Raw genomic sequence first — 10,502 nt, forward strand, 5'->3', positions numbered from 1 at the left:
CACATACACACAAGGGATCATTTTATACATACATAGTTATGAAACTTATGATGGGCATGTTCCCATATTAGTACATTTAGACCTATGTCATTATATTAAGCTGAAATTTTGTACCTATATTAATAAATTAAAATTTTATTTCACTCAAATGACACCCAAAAAGATAAACTTGAAATGAATCATATTCTCTTTTACTCTTTTAAAATTAAAACAATATGAAAATAATAATAAGTAGTACCTGGTCACTGGCCCCAGTTGTATGTATTCTCTAAGTTGCCCACTTATACTTTTTGCCTGTTCACTGAAAGAGAGAACAAATCCACAGATCTATAAGGCTAAGGTGTGAAAAGCAATACATTTGTAACAGAAGCATATAGACTCTTCTACCCCTCATCTTTAAGACTGGGGAGCAGAGGAAACTGTATTCAGCAATTTTTCAGATAAGGGAACAAAGGTGCAGGGTACAAATTAACATTAAAGAAAGAATTTGTAAGGGATTAGATGGGATAGGCAGAAACACTTCATGCAAAAATCCTTTCTCTAAGGTGTTTTATCTGAGGTTGGCCTAGTGAACAAGAAAGGAACTTCATTTTTAGAATTGAGAACAAAACCTCAGGTCTTTAAGGTTGACATAGAAAGAGAACCAAAAGAGTTCTTATAAAGCCTTTTCTCTAAAGAATGTGAGGCTTCGTTGCTGAAGGAGAAATTAATCTCAAAGGAAACCTCTTGCATTGGGAGACAAACCTTCATGTACTTAAGGCAAAGGGAAAGGAAAAGAAAAAACATTTTTGATAGAAAGGAGGACATAACTTCAAGCAAAATTTCTTACGAACCCTTCCTCAGTATTTCAGGCATTTTAAGCGTTGCTATACAGAAGAGGGATTAGGTCTTGTTCCCTGTGACCCGCAGAAGGGCGAGTCAGTGTTGCTGGGTGTGGTCATGGCTAACAGTCACGAAGTTATCCAACAGTGGATCTCTGTTGCCTGCCACGAGCTGTTAGCAGCTGATAATGTCCAAGCAGAGATGAAATGACGGAGGATTACAGAAGCAATTCCTACTCAGTGGGTGATGAGACAAGTTAAGAGTTAACAGGAGTCGGCTTGTGAGCTGGCAGGATGGGACAGGCGAAGAGTTAACAGAAGCCGGCTTGTGGGCTAACAGGAACGAGATTAAACATTAACTGCTTGGCTCTGACTCCCCCGGCCAGCACTGCACCTGCAAGCTGACAAGCACCCTACATCCTGCATGGAAAAATATAAAACCCCAGCACGCCTTCTCATAGGCGTAGCTGTCCCTATCGGGCTCTGCCTTGGCAAAATTCCCTTTGCCACACTCTCTTTAACTTTCAAGAAATCTTTTCTTACTCTTGTAGAGTCTCAAAAATTCTTTTACATTCTGCGAACGACCAGGGGTTAATTCTACGCCAAGACAGTGGGGATCAGATTTGCAGACCTCTGAGAGACCTTCCAATTTTGTGATCCAGTGTTTTTAAAAGAAACAATCACACACACGCAAATCCCCTTCAGCCGGGCTGACACTGGACATGGGGGTGTGAGTGGGGTGGAGTGGCTCTGTGCCCTGGGGAGGCTATTGGCGGGTGTGTGTGTGGGCTTGGGAAGTATTTCTAACAGGCCTCATAAATATGAACTGTTTGCTTTAAAATGTATTACAAAATTCATGGGCATCTGGGTGGGGACAGGGTCTGAGAGCTCCCCTAAGGAGAGAAACAGGAGCTGGCAAGGGTATGCTCCACCTGAATGGCACTGAACCCTACTTGGTCCCAGGCATTGGGGGGGACTTGGAACATATTAAGGAAGACACTTCAAAACCTGGTGTGCCCAGAACAGCAACCCCTGTTACCATAGTTTGAAGGCTATACTGCCCTTTAGTCTGAAATTTTGTCATTCTGGATTTATTTAGAAGGCATAAAATTAAAGTTGATAGGTGATGAATACCTGAGGAAATACATTGAATGTGATTATGATTAAAGAAGTTTGTTTTGGTTTATTATTCCATTTTGGACTAAATTTTTGCCTAATTTTCTCCTTCATTTCTTATTTAAATTAAAACTTAAGAACATGTAGTTTACCATGTATCAGGAGCTGGAAGAGATGATACATCATCAATGGGATTAACATTGTAAAACCTGAATAGTGATGTAATGGGAAAGAGATTGAAAATTAAATTGTTATTCTACTTAGGAAGAATTGTGTAATATAAAGCCAAAGGGTAATGAAGTTCTTCAGTGTCTAGTATTTCTAGGCCTAGTTTCAAGGTGAAGGAAAAGATGCACATAGATTTTTGTCAATTAAAGAACTCAATCATAAGTATTTAAGGCTGAGGAAAAAAAATCTGTAGTCTCAAAGAACAATTTAACATTATGTGACACATCCTGTACCAAAAGTCTGTTTGTCTTTGAGACTATTAATGAAGAAAAAAGTAATTTTATGTAAATAAAAAATCTCTGGAATAAGGCAACAGAGTTTTATGACTTTAAGGCCAAGGTATAAAAGGAAACATGAAAATAAATGTTTTTCACAAGAACAAGAAATAAGCTTCATGTATAATCTTCCTAATAAAAGAATAAAATTTTACTCCTGGAGGGAAGGGGGGCAGTAGAATGAAAATAAAGTATTTGTGATGTAACAAGAAAAATAGTTTGATGTACATCTCTCTAAGAACCCTACTTAATATTCTTTAAAGCTATTGACAAGGCAAACAACAACAAAATACTCGCGGTCTTTAACTCCCAGGCAAAAGAGAAAATGAAGAATAAATATGTCTGATTTCATGGAGGATTGCCCCATGCAATATCATCTAAGAAATCCTCTTTGGTTTTATTTTTAGGATCTTCCAAAATTGTGGCAAGTGTCCTTTCTCAGCTACACTGTACCTCGATACTTTTGATCTCAAGACAGAAATTTCAGACACCAAGAGCCAGAGGGCATCAGAGGATTTCCCATCACCTTTAAGATTTTCAGGACTTCCATCCTCTGCCTGAGGGTGTCTTCCTTAAAGCTCCCTGTGGTCATCTGCCCAGACTTCGTGTGTCTTTTTCTGTTAGGACATGGATGAGACAGGGCAACTGAGTGTTTGCAGGCATGACCTGGTGACTTTTCCAAGGAGTAAGATTGTTTTTCACTTCACCTATTACTTTGCTCAGAGCAAATACTGTGGGCTCATGGAGATAGCCTATCATCTCTACTTCATTTGATTCACCAAGGGGTAAGGTTATTCTTGTCCTCCTAGAACCATGAAAACATACAAGCCTGGTTTCTCCAGAACGAGGGGCTTTTAAGTGGTGAAGTTGTAAAAAAAAAAAATCCACCTTCGTCTTCCTTGTGTTAAATGTATAGCCTGGCTTCTGTGAAGAGGTTTATGAATCTTGCAGTACCTTGCTTAAGAACCATAATTAGGAATGGTCTGTTAATCCCATCTGCTTCTAATGAGAAGAAAGAATCACAATATAGCTGGAATAGGGTCTCTGGCTCCATGTCAAGGTGTTAGGAGATGGACTAGAGAGAAAGGAAGTTGCCTGGGGGAGAATCTAAGGGCAAAAAGAAGAGAAAATAATATCATTGGGAAAACCTACAATATAAGAGAACAGAACTTCACCACTATCAAGCAGAGACACACAAAAAGAATATTTATGGTTGTTGGAGGTGTAGGGGGCCAATAAATTAAGTAAGACCCATCTTACCTGCATAGCTCTGACTAAACCGAGAATAGATTGAAGAGATGGGCAGATGGAGATAAAAATATTGGCTTCACTATTGAAAGAAAGCTAGACTGAATGACACGGCTTAGGTCGGTGGCCAAAAGGGGTTGCTAATTCTTTCTTTAAATTAGAGACTTACCAGGTATGACATGGCAGGAAACTGCAGGCCCCTAAGCCACAGCAGAGAGTAGATCAAAATGCATGCTCTGAAGGTAGGAAGATTACGCCTAGTCTTTTCTTCCTTGATCTCTCTGCAGCGTTTAAAACAACGGATTACACTCCCACCCCCAAACACTTTTTTTTCCTTGGCTTCCAGGACACTAGATTCTCCTGGTTACACTTCAGTCTCACTGGCTACTCCTGCTGGTTTCCTCTGCAGTTTGCTTCTCTTCTCCATGAACTGTGAATGTTGAAATGCGAGTGTTAAAATGCTGCAGCGTTCACTATCCTCTTCCCTTCCCTTCCTTTCTCTCGTCTATCACAGTCACTCTTTAGGTGATTTCATTCAAATATGGGCTATATGCTAATGACCCCCAAATTTACATCTCCACTTGGGATTTGTCCCTGGACTCCAGATTCATACATCCAACTGCCTAATTGCCATTTCGACTTGCATGTCCAATTGGATGTCCAGTTTAGCACATCCCAAACCAAACCCTGATCTCCTTTTTTCAACCTTCCCTGTCCCTGATTCTCTAGTTTCCCAATTGCTTGGGCCAAAAGCCTCAAAGTCTCCTAGATTCCTCTCTCTCTCACACCTCACGTTCAATTATCAGCAAATCCTGTGGGCTCTACCTTCAAAATAAATTAAGAATCCTGTCGCTTCTTCCCACCTCCACTACCAACATCTTTGTCTAAGCCGCCATCAAGTCTCGCCTGGATCATTGCGTAGCCAAAAGCTAGTCACCACCCAAACCACTCACACAATCTATTAGAACAGCAAAGTGATCCAATGGGATCTTTTAAAAATCTCAGTCAAATCAACACTTTGTGCCCTAAAACTTTCAAAGGCTTTCTATTTAACATAGACTAAGAGGCCAAGTCCTTATTTAGGCCGACAGCGTCTACACAACCTGTTTCTGTTCTGGCCATATCTGACCTCATCTCTTACTCTTTCCCTAGAACCAGCCTTTCCAGCCACATTGTTGCTGGTCCTCAAACAGGCCAGGCATGTGTCTGCCTCAGAGGCTTTTCACTTGCTATTCACGCTGCCTCCATAAATCTTTGTTCCAATGTCGCCCTCTTACCGAGGCCTTCTCTAATCATCCCTGTTTTAAATTGGACACCCTGCCACCCTCACCACCTTCAACTTCTAAACTTCATTCCCCTTCCCTATTCTATTTTTCTCCATAACATGTATTACCATCTGACACATATATTTTATTTATTTATCTACCTCCTCCCCTGCTTACCTCCACTGCTCCCACAAATACATATGCAATGAGGGCAAATATTTTTGTTTATTTTGTTTGATCTTATACCCCCAGCATCTAGACTAGAGCCTAGAAAGTAGCAGTTACCCAAATATTTGTTGAATGAATAATTTAAAAAATGAACAAATGAATGAGTCCCGAAGGGGAAGCAGCTATGGTAAGCATGCCCTCCTTCCTTGTGAATTCATCTATCACAAAATTCACTTCTTCCGTGATGCTCTAGTGCAAATCTGAGGATTAGGGAATAAGTGTTCCCCAAAAGGTGATGGAGAAAAATATAAAAACCTATTAGAAAACATCTCCTCAAATAAAACCACCTTAATAAGGTGGCTTTTAAGACTGAGGAAGTGGAGGAAAGAAGGGCTTCATGCAAAATAGTCCAGGTGGAGAACAAAACTCAGGTTTTTAAGATTAACTTAGAAAAAGAAACAAAATGAGACAAGTTGTTTTACGAGGGAGGAAATAACCTTTATTCAAAATCTCTCTAAGCAAACCACCTTTGCTCTTTAAGACTTGGGTAAGGAAATAAAAAGTAATTACTCAGCTCTCGAAGACTAAAATAGAAAAAGATAATATTTATGTCAAGAAAGAAGAAAAAGAAATGAGATTTTAAGAACTGGATACGTATGAATAAAAATTTCCCAGAGCCTTTAGTTCTTTAAAAACAAGCTCTTGGAAGGAAAACACAATAAAAGAAAAAAGAATGAATGAAAGTAGTCTTGGTGGCAAAGGTAGATTTGTCTCACCGCCTCTGCATGGTGTGTGGCTACCTACATCCTCTTAGCGCTGCCCTTGTGATTGCTCCTCAAACTCTCAGGTAACATCCTGGAGATGAATTAAGCATCAGATCAAGTACTGTGTCATACTAAACCCAGGCTGATGAACCAAGCTTACTGCCAGAAAGCCAGCCAGATTAAGTGATGATCAGGTTCTGTTAGGTTATCGAAGAGGCAATATTATAATTAAAAAATAATTTTAATTATAGGAATAATTTTTAGATAAGATAATGAAGAACACTTAAGAAATAAATTTTAGGTTTAATGGAATTCATCAAATTACATTATAACAATATGCTTCAAATAAGAGAAGATGAAAGCATTTATTGTATAGAAATGAAAATAATGGGTAGTATTTAATTTCTTTGGGTTTTAGGGAGAACTTACTTTTATATAGTATATTGCATATGATGGTCTTTTATCTTCCCTTCATTACAGATCAATAGAGAGGGAAAGTCGTTGTGTGTGGACTGTCATCTAAGGTAATGGGTCCACATAGCCCAGTGGTATCACTCAGGGCGAGACAGAGCCAGGGAGCCTCAGTGTCTGTGTGACTTGGTCCAGTTCTCTGATGGATGAGAGCAGACTTCAGCTGCAGGGATGCTAGCTGCTGGAGTGACAGCTATGCCATTCAGGCTGGGTATAGGTAACTGTCCCATCTACAGTCAGGCTCACAGGAGAAGAAATATGAGTTCTGTAAGGTTTAATAGTTTATATATTAAGAGGAAAATAAATAGCACCCATATTTTTTTTCTTGCCAGAACAGGAAAGCAGGTGAAAAGTCAGAGCTTGTGCATACATTGTGTCTGAGAGATAAAGCATGAATAACTTAACCCACCCTGACCTCTTTCTTGTAACTGGTCTCTCTATCTCCATTCTTGTTTTCCTCCAATGTATTTTCCACGTAGCAGCCAATTGGATTACATTGATTTTTGATTGAAGTCCTTTAATGTCAGGGCTTTCAAGACATCTGCATGATCTGGCTCCCCTCTACCTGTCACTTCTCACCACCAGCTATCCTCCAGGCCCACTGGTGTCCTGCAGAGAACCAAGCTCTCTCTGACTCAGGCCTTCACACACGCTGTTCTTCAGTCTTTACACAGTCAACTTCTACTAACTTTTCAGGTCTCAGTTTCTCTAAGAGCCATTTCCTCATGTCCCCCCACCACAACCTAATCTATGTTCTCCCTGTAACTCTCTCATGGTACTGGGTTCTTTTCCTTCATAGTGCTTATCATGATTTGTAATGATGCATTATTTAGTACCTGATTCATGTCCATCTCCCCCACTAGATTGCAAGGTCTTTGAAGGCAAGGATCACGCTGGTTTAGTTCGCTATTTTTTTGTGTGTGAAAGATTTTATTGGGGAATTGGGGGAGGGAACAGCATTGGGGAATCAGGGAAGGGGAACAGACAAGTTGCTGTCCTCTTGTACTTCAGTCTAGTTGTGGAGGACATTCCTCACTGGCCCATGTTGTTATTTTCATTGTGCTCTTCCTGGCTGAGGCAGATGGGTCACCGGCCATTGGACAGCGGCTCATGGCAGCTCACTGCAGCCCCACTGCAGCCTACGCTGTCGCCGGTGACTCACGGCAGCCCAACTCCAGGTCGAGCTGTTGTTCACCATCTTAGGTGTAGAAGGCGCAGCGTCACTGGACCATTTGGGATCCGAACCGGGGCCCTGCTGCTCAGAGCTCATGCTCCCAAGCCAACTCTTAACCAATGAGCCACTCGGCTGGCCCTGAGTTCACTATTTTATATCCAGCTCTGCAGAAATAATTGGCCAGGAATGGCCCCTTGAGAAAGATATAGCCAGTGGGCTTCAGGAGCAGGGCACTTGATATCAAGTATCAACATTTCTTAGTCTGTGTTATGATGCCTTATGGAGATGCAGAGATGAGGTGAGCAGAGGTAATTGTCAGAATAGCTGAGGAGGGATAGGGGAGAAGTGACAGCCATGAAGCATATGTGGAGTGTGTAAACATTGCTAAGGGATAAACAAGCGGAGAGACGGGGTTTCCTGAAGTCATGCCAGCTGGGTGCTTGGACCATGGCATTGGTGTGTAGAGCAGTGACAGAACTTGAGAACATTTGGATGACATGAACCAAGGAATGCAAACTTTAAAAAAAGTTTTATTAATTATAAAAGTGTGCTCCCATCCCCCCTTTAAAATTTTTTTTCTAAATTGATTTCATTCTTCTCTCATAATTTACTCATTCATTTATGAATTCACATTTATTCAGTAAATATATGGGACAGTGTGCTCTGCATAGTTTATGGCTAAGAAAGATACAAAGATCTCACTTCTATTCTTTAAGAACTCAACATTTATTATAGGAGTTTTAATATGGTAGACATATATTCAAATCATTATAACACACAGCTGCCTATGATAAATACTCTAAGAAGGGCAGAAAAATGAAGTGTTCTGGTATGTCAGTGACACAGCCAGTGGTACCCTCATTTACTGACTTTTGGTGCATTACTTAAGACTTAACCAGTAAGCTAAAAGTGCAGGACTAAAAAGACTCACCCAGGGGTGTAGTCTAAATATTAACAAACCAGTATGGCATAGGTCCTGACCAATCAATCAGAACATGTCTGACTTATCAGCTAGGACTCCCAACTGATTAGAACAAATGTTGACCAAATTCAACACTGGACACTTATCATGAATCAGGTACTATCTTAACAGGGTTTTCAGCCTGGTTACTATGCTATAAGTGAGGCAGGGGTTGCAAAAAATTTTCAGTTTTTAGGCCAAATCAAATTGATAGGTAGTGGTCCCCTGGACAGCTGAGTTAAGGATTCCAAAGCTGAGTGTAAGCTCACTGTGAAAGAATGTGGTGACTGTTCTGTGCCATGTATTAAGGACAAATTGTAGCACACATGCCATGTATTTGATGTCTTTGCTTGTGATTAAAAAACAGACATACCCGCTTTCAAATCCTTAAGCACGTAGGAACTGTGCACTGACTTTGGGCAAGTGGCTTTATCTATCTAGCTTACACATCCTCATTGTAGGAATGGGGTAGTAATACCTATGTCATAGGATTATTGTGAGAATTAAACAAGAATATATTGGAGGGATAGTATGGAGAACATTGTGTGAGAATTCCAGTGTATGAAGTGACAGCTTCCATGCAAAGATTCTGCCCTCTGTAGGATGGAGGTGAGATTCCAGCCTCATGTCCAGGCTAATGACAGCAAGAGGCAGGAAAGGGAGGAGAAAGCTTAAAATCAGGACAGACCCAAGAGTGTCCTGGCAGAGGAAGAAGCCTTAATGGAGCCAGGAGCAGAGACCTGGGAGAAGAGATGTGTCTAACATATATTTTGGGTGAAATGCCCTGTGACCCCTCCCCCTGATCCCGTTGAGTCTTCAGGAAATCTACACAAATCACAATATGCTTGGTCTACTGGACTTTTTTGGGGGGAAGCTGGTGAAGGGCAAAGTTTTAGATCAAGGTTAACAAGGGTCTAAAACAGTGTCTTCTCCTGTAGGTGATAAATGCTCAGTAAATGAGAGGTGTCGCCATCCCCATCACTGCCGCCAGGGCTTTGGTAGCCATTTGAACAAGCTGTGATGATGGCCCAGAGGAAAGAGAGCTAAGTTGGCCTGGGCGCATCTGTCCTTAATTACACTGTCTTTCCTAAATATATGTCTCAGCCAGAGACTTGTTAAGGAGAAGGCTTTGTTTAAATCTCAGGGCCCAGAAAGCATTTTATAGTCTAGACTCTAGAATGTTCTATAGACTCCAAGTCTATATAACTCTAAGCTGAATGAGCCCTTGTGTTTTATTAAAGGATGCTCAGGGAACACAAACCTGTTTGTCTTCATGATAAACCATGCAACTCCTGGCCATAGAGTCAAGTTCTCTGTCATGAGAAGTGAATATGCCACTGTACACACCCTTTTTGAACTTCCTGATCCAAACACAAGGCTGATTGCATAGGAGGAGCTTTGACATTTGTGTTTAACCCCAAAATAATCTTTGCTGGGCACCTCTTTCACTTTTCTCAATCTTGCTCTTGTTGCTATTTGTTACAGTATTTTCTTTTAGCTTTTTTTAAAAAAAAAATCTCATTCTGATTATTGCTTCCTGATTTTCTTTGACACCCGTGTAGCAGAGGCTACTACCCTGAGCCTAAGCTGGATCTGCCAGTGGACTTAGACTTGTCCAAGCCCTGCTGACAGATTTAGGAATGGCGTCCAGAAATCTGGCTGTGGAAAGACTGAGAAGCCTCCTGGGAGAGCTTTACCTTCCACACAGTGGAAAGTCCTAACCCAGGACAATAAGCTCATCTCAGGAACAAAGCTTTAGCCCCTCAAGGAGAAGGGCTCTTCTAAGTAGAGCAGTGTCTGAACCCCCTCCCCACCACCAAGAACTCAGGCCTGTATCTCAGGTGACTAGTGTAGCAGAGAATGGCTAGATGCTAAACTGTTTTTTTTTCTTCCTGGGCTCATATCTTGTTAACATACACATTCTGTATCTGAGTTCTGGCTAAATAAATGTGGGCAAAAGTCACATAGATGGGCCGGCCGAGTGGCGCGATGGTTAAGAACTGGCTTGGGA

The 10,502-nt window shown here is 41.0% G+C and overlaps 1 long non-coding RNA gene across 1 annotated transcript in view; it reads right to left on the minus strand.

The window, feature by feature from the left end:
• Positions 1 to 260: 260 nt before the first annotated feature.
• LOC109383162 (uncharacterized) overlaps positions 261 to 10,502 on the minus strand; it is a 12,723-nt gene continuing 2,481 nt past the window's right edge. Inside the window, exon 4 of the long non-coding RNA XR_002124093.1 lies at positions 261 to 301. This is a non-coding gene — a long non-coding RNA (uncharacterized LOC109383162). The remainder of the gene's footprint in view (positions 302 to 10,502) is intronic.

This window comes from Hipposideros armiger, unplaced genomic scaffold, assembly GCF_001890085.2.
Source record: "Hipposideros armiger isolate ML-2016 unplaced genomic scaffold, ASM189008v1 scaffold_76, whole genome shotgun sequence".
Classification (NCBI taxonomy): Eukaryota; Metazoa; Chordata; class Mammalia; order Chiroptera; family Hipposideridae; genus Hipposideros; species Hipposideros armiger.